General features: G+C 33.9%; 1 non-coding gene across 1 annotated transcript; it reads left to right on the forward strand.

Moving 5' to 3' along the window:
- The first annotated feature begins 234 nt into the window (after positions 1–234).
- Positions 235–307, forward strand: TRNAT-UGU (transfer RNA threonine (anticodon UGU)). The gene has a single exon. It is a non-coding gene; the product is annotated as a tRNA-Thr (tRNA).
- Positions 308–15,719: the final 15,412 nt, after the last annotated feature.

Consider the following 15,719-nt stretch of genomic DNA (forward strand, 5'->3'; position numbering starts at 1 on the left):
AATATCATAAATATATTTCTTTTGTTATTATAGTAACTATGTTTGCAATGCATAGAATATATACCTCATGGTTTAAAGCATATACGAAGTAAGAAAGGAAATATTTTTAAGTATTTAATATTTAAAATAATTTTCACAGATATTTTACTAAATATTAAATAATTAGATTAAACTATTGAAAATTAGAATTTTTATACACTTCTTCTACAGTCCCAAGGAATTGATGAATCGTAAGCCTCCATAGCTCAGGGGTTAGAGCACTGGTCTTGTAAACCAGGGGTCGAGAGTTCAAATCTCTCTGGGGGCAGCAATTTTTTTTCTCCATTTATACCAACTATGGTAATACCATCAAATTAATTACAATATAAAAAATAAGATTAGAACTTTTAATCCCATAAATTCAATTTTTCTAACAATAATAAACAAAGAAAAAGTGACGATTCTCTTAACTCCTATTATTCTTGTACAAATCCAGCGAAAACTCAATCGTTTTATACTGTATTTTATTCTCTTGGGAATAAAACGAGCTACATAAACTCACGCATTAACATAGAGTTAATTTTATCCAATTGTCACAAAAAGTCGTTACGTTACATCCACGCGTTACTGGCTTGAAATTAAACGATATTTATACAAATTGAAACTGGGATTTTATATACGAAATTAACGTCCCCCTGAATAAGAACAATCGCACGTGCAAATATTTGTAACGGTTCACTGAATCTCTCGCTATGCCCGCAGAAACTCTTCCGCCCAAACCACCGATGCATCGCTATCGATCACGACGATAAAACGTGTGCAATCTACTCGCGGTCAAAACCTTTCTCGCTGCTGCCGGCCACGTTCCTGTATAACCTTACCAGCCGGGTGGCAAAAGTTTTGTCCTCGTTCAACGAAACAGAAAACAGCGAAGACCATCGCATCTCGGGAATCGTTTCTTCATAATTCAAAAATGAATAAGACTTAATAATCCTTCGAAACTTCATAAAAACAGCCTTTATTAAGTTTGTAAAATGCAATTAACTCGTAACTAGTTACTTTTTAATAACCAAATAAAAGTTGTCTAGAAAATTTTTTGTTTCAGTTCTTATATAGTATGAAATAAAATTGCAAATATTTATAATCAATATTAATATCAATATTCTTATCTAATTAATATTGATAATAATATTATTATCAATATTATGTCATTGCAAATATTTATAATCAATATTATATTTTTAAAAAAAGGAAGAATGAAGAGAGAGAAATAAAAAGTTATATAATTATTTATAAAAAGAAATTTTATATAATAGATTTAGAATACTCTGTAAATTAATTCTGTTAGATTTTCCGAAAATAAAGTTAAGTTGAAAGGAAAAGACTACGTTGAATAGGAGAATTAAAACGAAACTTTTCGCAATTAGAAAGAGCTCGTAAAACTGTCAGTTTGTTCATTGGGACATGAAAAATAATTTTTCAACGACAGCTAACTTGCACCGTTTGACCACAGTTAACACTGCTCTCGTTTCCTTTACACGTTCATTTCGTGCAATTTTTAACCCCGGAAAAACAGGGCGCGAAATTTTTATTGAAAGACAAAACAAAACAGCAAACGTGTTTGCAGTTTCCATTATTCGATGATATCACGTTCCCGTTGACAAGAAGAATAATGTCAAACGGTTCGTCGGTGCACCGAAGAACTCATTAATATTTATCGCTTAACATTGTTCACTTACTCTTCTGACATGACACTGCATTTGTCTTGACGTCGAGATCAATTATTAAAAAAATAAGAAAATCGTTTTTCTTATCAAAAGAACACTTCAAAAATGAAGTGTTCAAATTATTAAATATATCACGTATTCATTACCATTTGTATCTTTTTTTTCCATTCACATAAAAGATTGTTGGAAGAGAAAGATTTAATTTCCAAAATTTTTAGACTGAAGAAATTCAGTATATTTTGAATTTAAAACGTGACAAGCAAATTTTCTGTAGATAAGAACCTCGATATTAATAAAAGTCAAAAATCAAATTTAATATTAATATTGAAAACTCGAAATTTGGAATATTCTTGGAAACGAGAGTCCAATACATACAACTATCACAAAGTACACAGTTTTATCTAGAGAGATACATATGTATAACAAGTTTCGAAAGGATCGATGCATAGATACCAGAATTTTTAAAAATACTGATTCAAAAAATTAATTTCTAACAAGATTTTAAATTCTAAAATTTAATTTCCAAAAAATTTTAAATACTAATATTTAATTTCCCCCAAAAATTTAATATAATATTGAAAAATAGAAATATGAAATATTTTTGGAAACGGGAGTCCAATACATATAACTATCTCACAGTACACAGTTTTATCCAGTGAGATACATACGTATAACAAGTTTCGAAAAGATCGATGCATAGATACCGGAATTTTCAAACACGCTGATTCCAAAAATTAATTTTCAAAAAATACAAAAATCGACTTCCCTTTTAAATCCTAAATCGTGAAAATTCGCTTTAACCATCCACCATTTGCAAAAATGAAAATCTCGTCATGTAACTCCATCCTTGCACTTAACTGCATCCCTGAAACCTACATTCTGCAAATCCAAAATTAGCTCGCTCAAATTTCCCACAATCTCATACTTCCATATTTTAGACTTCACTTCTGTACTCATTGTTTCGAACTTCTCGAATGAGAATTAACCTCGTATGCTGTTTAACAAGGTACAAAGCACGAGCTAATGATCCATAAACCAAATCCTTCATACGATCTATGATCGAGAAGATAAATTAAACGAAGGATCCAAAGGGTTGGAAAATTCGAGGTTGGAAGAAAAATATTCGCAGCTCGGAAAACTCATTTCACCGGAAGCTCGCAGAAGAGGTGCTGATCTCGCATCGACAGGTATCACTTGTAGCCCATAAAGATCGAAGCGGAGGATCTAGAGTGCTGTTCTGAAAACGGTACGCGATGACGCGAAATTGAAACGCGATGAAGTCACGCGTCAGTTTTGTTGCATTAAGCGTCCCACTTTTCTGTCAGTGCTCATTTAGATTTATAGAAGTGCATGGGCTCGCTGAACTCTTAAACTGATCGAGTTGATTACGAGTGTAGCTCGAGGGAGTGCTGCTAGAGTAATGCTCGGAATAGAATAATAGAAAACGCGGTATCCATGTCTCGTTCCGTTTCGTTTCGATAACAAACGAGGCTTGTTTAAACCATCGAGCAAGGGTAATGAGAATTTAGCCAGCCGAAGACACAGCATAGAGAGAGGGTGAGAGTGGTTGTGTTTGCTTTAGCAACTGCTTTGATCTAAATAGGTTCGGGGGACGACCGAGTTGAAAAGTAGCTCGCTTTACTTCCCGTTTCTGGTAAATATTAATTTATGGAAAACCGAAGCAGGGCCGAATGGAAAACAAAGGACCCCTGCGCCTCGTTAAAATTTACCCTCTGTCCCCGAGTGAAACGGATTTATGCATCTGATTGCGAGATCATTTTCGAGTCGACTTTGTGTTTTTATTTTTTAGCTTTTCCTTTATTCCCCCCTTTTTTCTTCCCTTTTTAGGGAATAAAGAGGAGTAAGGAAGCTTTGGTCGCGAGAGTTGATTTTCCTTTTCTTTTTCTTTTTCGGTTCGAAACCTGCGAGAATAAAGAAGAGAATGATCCTCTGAGGACGATGGATTATTGAAGAGATTCCGAGAGGATAAAGATACCGATGCTGCGAGCATTTTTCTTTCTTTACTTTTATTTTGAATTAATCATTTCTTCGTCGAATGTAAAACGTGGTACTATTATTCTGAGTGCAAGTAGGATGATATCGATGTCGTCCATTTTATAATTCTCAATTTTATAATTTCTTTTTAGTTTATTATCTTTAGTTATGTTTTTTAAAATTCTTTTTTCAAAATTATGTGTTCATTTTTCTCTGAAGTTGAACTCTTATTTTTGCAATAGGGAGACAAGTTGCGTGACCAACCCTGTAATCTTTTAAACCATTAAATTTATCAGAAAGGAAAAATAAAACGTGGTATATATGGTACTATAGATTCTATCTTCAACGAAAATTTTGCAGGACACTGTGTCTCATAATAAAGCTAGGGTTTCACCCTCGCTAAACCTTAATTAGCAAATCTCATTTCTTATCTTCTTCCTTCTCGGCTTCCCCTAGACAGAAAATGGTGGTCTGCAACTAGCTGTCACATTTACCAGTAAATAACAGAAAAATTTATTATATCGAATTTTTATATAAGATACATAAACTTCTAACGTATAATTATCAATTATTTAATTATTAATTAGTGAAAATAAGCACATTTTTGTCTAATCGATTTATCCCATCTATTTCGATATTCCGATGAATACCTGAATTAATAAATAAAATAAAGCACCAATATTTTGGAAATCAATTAACACCGGAACGGAAATAAAGTGGCGTACGTAATTACCATTTTATGTGAATAAAAGTTAATATTAATTTTCCCAAAGTAGAAATAAAAATTGGAATCAAGTCCCCGATAAAAAGGTATCGGAAGAAAAATATAAAAAATAACTAGATTTAACACGACATAGTGTCAAAGCTAGGGGAGAATTAGCATTGACGAATTACTAGCCAGAAGCAACAAATAGAGTTTACGAACGACACGCAAACAGACACGTTCCATCTGGCTCTGTGCATTATCTATCGGTTAATTTATCGATTCCCATTGCACGGCAGGCTTCAGGCAAACGGTAGGAAATGTGTCAAAGCAATTTCACAATATCCCACGTGAGACTGTCCGACAATTTATCGAAATGTTCCGAATCTCCTGGTGAATTGATCACGCCTACCGCTGATTTATCTTTCACCGATCTAATTCGCCGTGCGCAACGACCTCGTCGGTAAAACAGCAATTATTATGCGTTTAATTGGCTACACGTGTGAATTAGGCGGTTACATGCAGAAACCACCAGAGAAACGGATAACTGAGGTAATTTTTCGTTTCTCGTGGAAGAGTGGCTATTAAATTGAATGCACTGTTGTATATAACCTTACTAAATTACCAAATCGTGTTACTAAATTCATGTTACTATATTACCAAATAATATTACCAAATTCCATATTACTAAATCCTATCACCAGGTTACATTACTAAATATACCATATTAAATCCCATAATAGAGAGTTACTGAATAAATATTACTAAATTCCTAAATAATATTACTAGACCTAATCACCAGGTAATATTACCAAATATGATAGACTAAATTACTAAGTAAATAGTACTAAATCCAATATTGCTAACTTACTAAGTAAATATTACTAAATCTAATATTCCTAAATTACTAACTAAATATTACTAAATCCAATATTTCTGAATTACTAAATTACTAAATAATGTTACTATTTCGCAAACACCTTCATACTTGAAATACAGTGCTTAACGTATCGAAAACGTTCGATTTTAATCCCTGCAAAGAAATTTACGAAATTGGTGGAGTTGTATTCGACAAATGTAACAAAGCATAATTTTTCTTCTTTTCACCTGTCTCTGTCACATCCTCGCCGCAGTTAATCGCAATTTGCGCTGCAGGACAAAAAGATAAATCATCGAATTTCAGCGAAAACTTGACAGAATCCGTTGAAAACTTCTTACGGTAGACATCGCGACGTTATTAATTTACCAAAGACAAATTACCCGGTCTCCAAGCAACGGCCTGTTAAGTTCGCTGTCGCGACTTTGCCCGTTACATCACGGCACGCGAACAGTTTGCAGCTTCGTAACGGGACTTATAATTACCTGAATGCCACGCATCGCTACACATCATTGGCATACATTCTGCACGACACCCGACTAAATATCGCAAACGCGATATCGCGTTATCGAACGTGTTATCGAACAAACCATCGACGGGGCGTCGCGACGTTTACGATAGAAACGGCTGTGCGGTGAAATTGGATACTAAACCTCGATTTGGAAACGATCGACATGAACGAAAAGGGTATGCGAATTTTTTAAAAAGATTGCGAACACTCGACGAGGCAGGAGCGTGATATGAAACGACGAATAGGATACTATAGAGTGACATAGATCATGGTAATTAGGGTAATAAAATTCTTCCAATTGTAGACTCTCTATACTATTAATCTTGCTATACCATTATGGATTCCATACTATAATTTTTGATGTATGACGTGGTTATTATTAGTGAGTGACCTAATTGTAATTATCCTAACCTTTTTCCATATATACATATATTCTTCCTTTTATTGTTGATGGATTTTATAGCGAATATACAAAACCAATAAACCTAACCTAACCTAATGTACATAACCTATACAAAATTTTAATTAAAATAAAATGCTATTAGCGATGATATTCGACGAGGTTTTTCTTTATTATTGTCCAGATATTCTATGGTGAATAGTTCTCAAACTGATTCCAATTTTCTTTTCACTTATAATAATCATAATTTTAAAAGAAGTAAACGTACAAATAAACGCCAATATTCCTGAAAAGGTTGAACGTAATTTCATCCTAAGGTAAACGTAATTCATCTTTATGGGGTTTACTATGAAAAACTCGCAACGAGTTAGACTTGTTATTTAGCAGAAATTTCAGGAAATTTAGCAGAAATTCTATTTTTATTCTATTTCAATATCAATAATAGCACTAGCAATGTCACTTTTCGTAATTAGCATCATAGATAAATCTTCTCGAATCCTCTGAAATCTCCTAAATCCTGCTTTCATTGCGTCGCATATTCTCCATGATATATCATAACTGCACATCCCGAATGCAAGCGAATTCAGCTCGCTCGTCTCACCCGTTATGTTAGACCGGCTTATAGACTTTTCAATTTCGTTCAGGCCGAGTGTTCCACCCGGTGCAGACATAACACGAGAGCGGAAGAAGGCACGTATAGCCGTGGAAATTTTCCGAGGCTGCATTTCAGCCGGCCATTATGGTTTTCCCATTTCGCGAATGTGATATCCAGGTGAAAGACGGGTGGCTATAGGGACGCGCGTGGTCCTCGGGAGCCACCATGGAATAGTTGGCAGAGATAGGAAAATAATTGGGCAGAAAACAGGTGCTTTCTCAGACGAGACTTGTGAGGTTGCATCGTATAATTTACACGGTTGGACGGAGATGCTTGGAACGGTGTGATTCCCTTATCTGCCAGTAATATACCCGGTGTCAGCAAAAATTGGCGAGTGTAGCTCAGGGATTGAATATACCCGGCTGAAAACTTGCATAAATTTGCATAAATTTGCGAATTTTATAAAGTTTCCTCACTCTGACAGATGATTTTTCTCCCTTTTATTACAGTTTTGTTCCCTGCTTTGCGTATCGCAGGTTTCTTATGGGATTTTTGCTCGAAGCTGAAGTAGCTTTGCGACTGCATAATCGTGGGTTAAGGCTGTGGCAAGGTTATTGTAATGTTAACTCGAAATGGAACCGAAGATTGCAGATGGTAGATGTAATTGGATTTGAGGTTAGGTTTAACTAACCTAGAAATCTTGAATTTCAGGTTAGACTGACTGAGATCGAAGGAATTGTTAGTAGATTTGTATATATGACAGTATGTTACTAATTACACAGAGTGGGCTAACATGACCACCTTCATTATTTTCAATTATGTTATATTATGGATAATCATATCGTTAAAGTGGAAATAAATTTTTAATTTGTGATACATTTAAAGCAAGAAACTTTCTATATTTTAAGGAGGAGAGTACATATGTTAAGACTTAGGTTACTTTCATAATCACCGACATATTTCTGGTGTACGGAGTTAGTAAACGTATGGAATTATGTGAGATTGAGATGGGAATTGATTACGTTCAGTGTGGTGGTTTTGGAGGTACGATTTTTAGAATTCGAGGCTGTGGAAAATTGTAGGATCTTTTAATTTGTATTTTAAGAGGGAAATAAAGTTTGGAATTATTTGAGACCAAGTTGGAAAATAATTATGTTCAAGACCGTAGGAAATTCCTGTAGTCTTTGATCTGCATTTCTGTGCAGAAATAAATTTCGAAATTACTTGTACTGCAAATTTTCATTTGCTATTCTCGCTTAATTTGCGAGTTGTATTGTCGTCTAAAGCCATCGAAACAAACTATACTAATTGAATTACAATTTATTAGAACTTTGTAGCGTTACGAAAGTCTAAGTTTAATTATATTTTTCATTTTTGTCTTCTCGGATATATCTCTAAACTTGCCTTTAAAAATAAATAATAATTCGTAACCACCATTTTTACCATGCGAATCGATAGATGCACCATCGCGATCATAGTCCTCGCGTTGACTGGCTCTGAGCTGTCGTAGCATCCATGGCAACATCCTCTGCATCGTGGCGAAACTCTTGGGAAGGAAAATGTCTGCGAGAATTGATTCAAGAATCGGTAATCTGGAGAAAATGGAGGCAAATGCATTTTGGCATTCGCGGAGATCTTGCGAGACCCGGGGACAATGGTTTGCGGATCTACTGTGGTATGGACATGGGAACTGCACCTTGAGAGAGAAAATCCTCGAAGATTGATTTTAAAATTCATGATCGAGAGGAAAAGGAAAAAAGATTGCGATTCGATGCTGGGAAAAATTTCCACAATGAGAACTCACTATGATTCGTGAATTTATCGCGATTTAGATAAAGTACATTTCTTGAACACCTTCAGAAATATCAAAAACCCCAGCATTCGCATAAATCATGTGCTCGAATTATTTTTATAAATTATACGTCATAAACATTCTAAAACAAATTCGACACCATACTGCTCGATAACTTCCAAAGAGACTCAAAAACTCAAGAAATCAAGCAATTACATCATTAATTTATTATAATTCAAAGTTGCGAATACGCAAAATTTTTAGCTTAATAATTACATCAAGAACGATTTTTTAATTTCATTTAAGTTGGAAATATATTATTAAAATATATTTCTATATATAATAAGATTATTAACTATATTATATATATTAAAAGTCTACAATTCTACCACATACATTACCCTGTCCAATAAATTTTAACTTTTTCTCTAACCTGTAATATCCATTAGATGGGATTACATCTCGTAGAGTTTACTTTCCTGAATATGAATCCGTAATCGAAATTGCTCTATCACCCTCAATTTCTGAAAAATGTAAATTTTTCTAAAAAGTTACGATTTTTAACTAACATGCAATATTACATAAAATGGTAAGAACAATAGGAGGTTCATTATTATCTTACAAGTTAGGTAAAAGTATCCCTAATTTATCGATGTCCATAATTATAATTATTCGTGCTTCTGAATAATTATAATTGATCACCAAAGTTTAAAAATAAACCGTTCTTTCTACGTATATTCTTGCAGTTTTACGAAAAGTTTTTATCTTTATCTTTATCTGACACGGAGATTAAAATTCGTGTTGAAAAATGTTATCGCCGACGCGTACGACTTCTTCCCACGTCTGCACGTTCACATCCACTTCAAACCTCCATTCGCACGAGGCATAAATTCAGAAAGCTATCGTTATCGTCTCAAAGGGATATCGTATCCGTAACAGAGACAGGAACGTATTCGAGGCAACCAGAAGTCTAATATAACAGTCCCGAAGAACGGAACACGTAGACGGTGATAATGGGGGGATTCACATTATCGACTGCGGTGCCGATAATCGATTCGAAAGGAAGAATCGCGTACTCTCTCCATCGGTGACACCAGCGTTCCTCGCAACGCGCCATTGTGCATCTCTCTTCATGCATTTCAATGTGTTGCACCAGTGCATTACGCAATATATCACAGCCAGGTCACACGGGTCAGCACGTCGAAGGAACAACGTTCCGAAGTTTCCAAAGCGTTCGAACTTTCCAACAAATTGGCTTCGCGCGTTCAACATAACCACGCACGAGTAATAATCCGCGAGGAATTTAATCTCGTGTTCTTCATTACATGACACATTCATCGGCGAAATTGACATGGAAGAATGTGAAAAAAAATTCGCAACACTAGTCGTCGCTTCTCTCAATTATACATTAGAAACTTTGTTAAAAAATAAATTAATTTTGACAAGAGGAATAAATGCTTTCCGCGTTCTTTTGCAATTTTTTTCTCATTTCCCATGCACTCTCCTGTTCACTTAGAGAAAAATTAACAAATTATTCAATTTCTGCGGTGTCCTCAAATGGTGTCCTCAATTGCTCTGCATAAGAAAAGTATCCTGCATTCTCCAATTCTTACCTTCAGTACTCTTTTTCTTAATTTCATTCTCAATGCTTTCTTGGGCAACACTTTCATATCCCCTGTACATAGTTGGCCCACTTTTCAGTGCCATTCTACCAGCTCCTTGTTCCTCCCTACAAGTATAAGGTACATTATTACAGTTGTTATCTACAGATATTTCTTTCATTCTTATAAACTATTACTTAATTTTCCTTGAACATTACCTCACTACCATCTCGAGTTTTTAGATTTACTGACAATAAATTCTATCTAAAGTATAGAACATACAAAACATATTCAAGTACATAACTATCTGGCTCGATTCTAACTTCCACTTTAGTTTTCATGGAAATATTTCCTTCCATTGATCCAATTTCCATCCTTATTTCTTTCTCTTCTTAAAGTATCCTAGTTTATTAACCATATCGATTGTTGTTCTCGAATTCAAAATCCAATATTCTGTTCCATTGCTCTCTATCAAGAAGCAGACTTTCCATTTTTATCTTAATCTCCTTTTCTCCTCTTCATGATTTTAAAATAACAACACAAATGATTTTTTCAAATAATTAGACTTCTTACATGTTCCATACAGAGAGTACACTTCTTAACTCTTGTCTTCTCTTCCTAATCCAGAAATTTTTCTGATTTTTATTGCAATCTTTCAAAACTAAAACATTTAATTTCTTTATTACCTTCATTGTTTCTCCAACATGTACTTACTATATGTTTAGTGAAGCTGCACTTGAAACACCTCTTCTCCTGAGGTTTGAAGGCTATGGATTCATTTTGATCTGCTTTTCACCTTGCTTCCTTGGCAATATGTTGAGATGTGAAATCATCTATTCTCTTCCCTTCTTTCTGCATTAACTTCAAGATATTTGGAAATAGACTATACCTATATAGCAATGTACTTAAGATTTTAGTTATAAGCATTGTTTATTCTATCTTAAGTCCTAATGCATGTAGTTTGAAAACTTACCTGTCAGCCATGCAATGTGGGTTACTATATCATGCTCAAATTTATATTCATCTATGAAAAATTCCACTGTAACAGAATATCTTTGCTATTCTATATCCTTCTCATAGATATTGCTTAATTTTACTCATACCTCATGACCTGAATTACAGGTTGGTATATCAAGAAATAATACCTTATCTATGGCTAAAACTACTAGATTTTGTAATTAAACATTCATAACCAGTACTGTTCATTTCATGGTTCTTTTACGATAAGTACATACAAACCTTGAAACCATAGTATGAAGACCATTTCCAAATATGATATCCACCTCTACTCTTCCATCTACAGATATTTTCAATTTCCTTTCTGAACATACGTTTCCGCACTTAAACATGTGGCCAATATTATGGGTCGATAACCTGCTGATTAAATTTATTAATTAAAACACAAAACATACAAGATACATGCGATAATGTCTAATTGCGAAACAGATTCCGACAACCGCTTGCACTACCCACACTATATTTCGAAAACGAAAGGCAAAGTCGGAAAAAATAGGCAAAGTAGTTGGCCAACACTATATTCTATAGAGAGATAAACAAAAATTCAAATAAAAAATCGAAATTTCGAAAAGCTAAGCCACGAGAGATAACGACGCAGTACGACCTGTCACACCCACGCACTTTCGGCACTGTATTGAGAAAAAAAACGGAGAGAATCGAAAAAAAATCACTGATTCTATTAGAGGAGGGAAGGATCTATCGAGTGATATAAGAAAATCCAAAACCAAATTCGGATTTTCGGAGAGCTAAGCCACGAGAGATAACGACGCAGTACGACCTGTCACACACTTGCACTTTCGGCACTGTATTAAGAAAAAGAACGGCGAGAATCGGAAAAAAACGACTGATTCTATTAGAGAAGGGATGGATCTATCGAGTGATATAAAAAAATCTAAAACCAAAATCGGATTTTGGGAGAGCTAAGCCACGAGAAATAACGACGCAGTACGACCTGTCACACCAACGCACTTCCGGCACTGTATTAAGAAAAAAAACGGAGAGAATCGAGAAAAAAACACTGATTCTATTAGAGGAGGGAAGGATCTATCGAGTGATATAAAAAAATCCAAAACCAAAATCGGATTTTAGGAGAGCTAAGCCACGAGAGATAACGACGCAGGACGACCTGTCACACCCACGCACTTCCGGCACTGTATTAAGAAAAAAAACGGAGAGAATCGAGAAAAAATCACTGATTCTATTAGAGGAGGGAAGGATCTATCGAGTGATATAAAAAAATCCAAAACCAAAATCGGATTTTAGTAGAGCTAAGCCACGAGAGATAACGACGCAGGACGACCTGTCACACCCACGCACTTCCGGCACTGTATTAAGAAAAAAAACGGAGAGAATCGAGAAAAAACCACTGATTCTATTAGAGAAGGGAAGGATCTATCGAGTGATATATAAAAATCTAAAACCAAAGTCGGATTTTCGGAGAGATAAGCCACGAGAGATAACGACGCAGTGCGACCTGTCATACCCACGCACTTCCGGCTCTGTGTTGAGAAAAAAAACGGAGAGAATCGAGAAAAAATCATTGATTCTATTAGAGGAGGGAAGGATCTATCGAGTGATATAAAAAAATCCAGAACCAAAATCGGATTTTAGGAGAGCTAAGCCACGAGAGATAACGACGCAGTACGACCTGTCATACCCTTGCATTTTCAGCACTATATTTCTAAAGCGAAGTGTGAAAATCTAAGAAAAATTAGCCTGCTAGTTAGAGCATAGTCTATTCTAACGAATGATTACGAAATATGCTAATCAAATGCCGAAAAACGATATGCACTTACACTCCCGTCATTTTATTTCATATATACACTGTTGAAATCGTAGAAATATTGTGGAAATTTTTCGAAGACTAACCTATGTCAACCAAATATCGCAATAGACAATCGGAATGTATAACCTATAATCAAAACTCTGTACCTACATAATATTTTTATACGTTTGCACTCGCGTCACTTCACACATCACTTTACACATGCACTATTTATCCTCACTGTATTCCACATGTGGTATGTTGTAATGGAACAAATCTGGGCACCCAAATCTCTTGATGTTACAGTTCTCCCAATTTCTTAATATCTTGCCGTGCCCCACTCGTAAATATTCTGGCAACGTTTGCAAAAGTAACCTCACACTAAAAAGTAACGAATTAATAACCGATACCGCACATATTTAATCGTTGAATATACGTTTCCTCGATTGCAGGGAATTGAAATGTTGAACAATGGAAGCACTACTTCCTGAAATGTTTCGTATAGGCATTGAAAGTTTTACTTTTACGCGTGTAAACATTGTACCATGTTTCCGGTATGCTCGTGTAGCGGCAATTGGAAGTTGGCTGCAGCTGGACTAGCTATGCATTATTTTCGCGGGAATATACTTCATCTTTGAAATAGTTTATATACATTATTTGGAAACATTATAGTATAAAACGATGTTTCTTATATTTATTAATAACAATGATTTATGACAAATAAAAATATATTTCTGTTACAAAAATGACTGATTAAGAAGTGCTTAATTTCCACTATAAATAATGTATATATATAATATATAATATTGTATGATATATTGGTATTGTATTATAATATATAGTATTGTATATATATATATGTAAGTTAAGAAATTTGATACACGAACATTATGTTCACTTTTATTATGTATATTTTTAAAACATTCTATGATTGCACGATTAAAAATGTGTGAAAGTATTCTGAGATGTATAATATGTATATATATGTTAAATATTAAATTCGTAAAATTTGTTAAAAACATGAATTTTAGTTCATTTTAGAATAGGTTAATGATATGGGATATATAGAATCCCTTTGGTTCATATCAATTTTAGTCGCTATTCGCTTTTTGTAACTTTGAAATGTTGTTTTGAACACTTATATGTTAAAAACTATTGTTACGAAGAAGTAAATAGCACTTTTATATCAAATAATAGTTGTACATATATAAATTACTGTAAATATTGTTATTGTAAATTATACGATGCATATATTTGTTAATAAAGTATGAAATAACAATTATTAAAAGTTGGGGAATCTTTGAAAAATCGGTTGAGCTCAGGAATTTTCGTTTGACCTCGGCAAGGATACCCTCGGTTCATATATGCGTTTGTAGGTCACAGGACACATCAGTTGCTCCGAGGCTGTCATAACGTGTACATCTAAACTTGCACAGCCTAAATTAACTTATTTATCTATTATTTGCTGATAACAATTTATTTAATTCATTTATTTATGTTTAACTTTTAATAATTCATTAAATTTATTTATTATTCACTTTCAATTATTTAATTAATTTTTAATTTTAATAACTTATTTGATTCTTTATTTATTATTCAAATTTAACAATTTATTTAATTTATTTATTTATTTTTCAATTTTAACAATTTATTTAATTTTTTTATTTATATTTAACATTTAACAATTTATTTACTTTAATATTTAATTATTCATTTAATTATTTCATTCATTTTTTATCTCTAATTATCTATCTAATACTGAAATAAATATTCTATCTTTTATTTTTTTAATTTCATTAGTGTTAATGGACATTAAACATTTTTATCATAATTAAATTATAATCATACTTTTCCTAAATCGTTTGCGTTCGTACGTGTTCACGCGCGATATTTTTTCTCGATCCGACCAAGGTTTGTACGTGTCCGCGACATCGCGTGTGTGTGTGTGTGTGAAAGTGATCAAGAAAAGAAGAAGCAATTACAACCAATGTTGACATCGCTGCATTGACGACGTGACAAGGGAAGGATACAGTGAAGCTGATTCCAGGACGAAGGCGACACTCAGTCCAAAGCTGCTTTCATATGGAGAATAGTACAGCGATTGGTGAGTCGCATGTTTACGATTCCTCTGGTTTCCCATCATGTCGTAGGACGAATGGTCCAAAACGACACGGGTGACTGGTTGTATTTTATTATTTTCGTAGCGAGCATAGTGACCACGAGTGCTAATGTACTAATGTACAATAGCACTCGTGCAATATATATTTCTGTGATATATTTCTTAAACCCCGCTAGGGTTTTCTTGTACATCGCGTATTAGAATATCGCTGGAAGAAATTTCGAATTTCTATTCGAAGTAGAAATTTTTGGTCGTTCATTTCGTCCATCGTCATAGTTTTTACAGAATACAAATACAAGAAAGCATTCCCCTCGGAGAAGTTTCCAAAATCAAAGTAATAATTTGAATGGTTTTAAATTATTAGAGGTGTTGCTTTGATTTTGGAATTTCTCATATTTTTAATGAAACACAATTTCCCCATTTCACTTCTTTTTTTTCTTTTTTTTTTTATTAATACATGCTTCTTTCTTGTCATGAATTTTTGTCGAGTCAATTGAAAAGTAGAGTCACCCCAATACCTTAGCTATCCTTAATCTCAATTTTTAATTAGGATTTTCAGCAAGTAAACACCGACATTTTCCATATTATTTGTAATATTATTTTTGTCACTATGCTCGCTACATTGTTTCATTATATAT

This window comes from Eufriesea mexicana, unplaced genomic scaffold, assembly GCF_001483705.2.
Source record: "Eufriesea mexicana isolate 0111107269 unplaced genomic scaffold, ASM148370v2 scaffold2646, whole genome shotgun sequence".
Classification (NCBI taxonomy): Eukaryota; Metazoa; Arthropoda; class Insecta; order Hymenoptera; family Apidae; genus Eufriesea; species Eufriesea mexicana.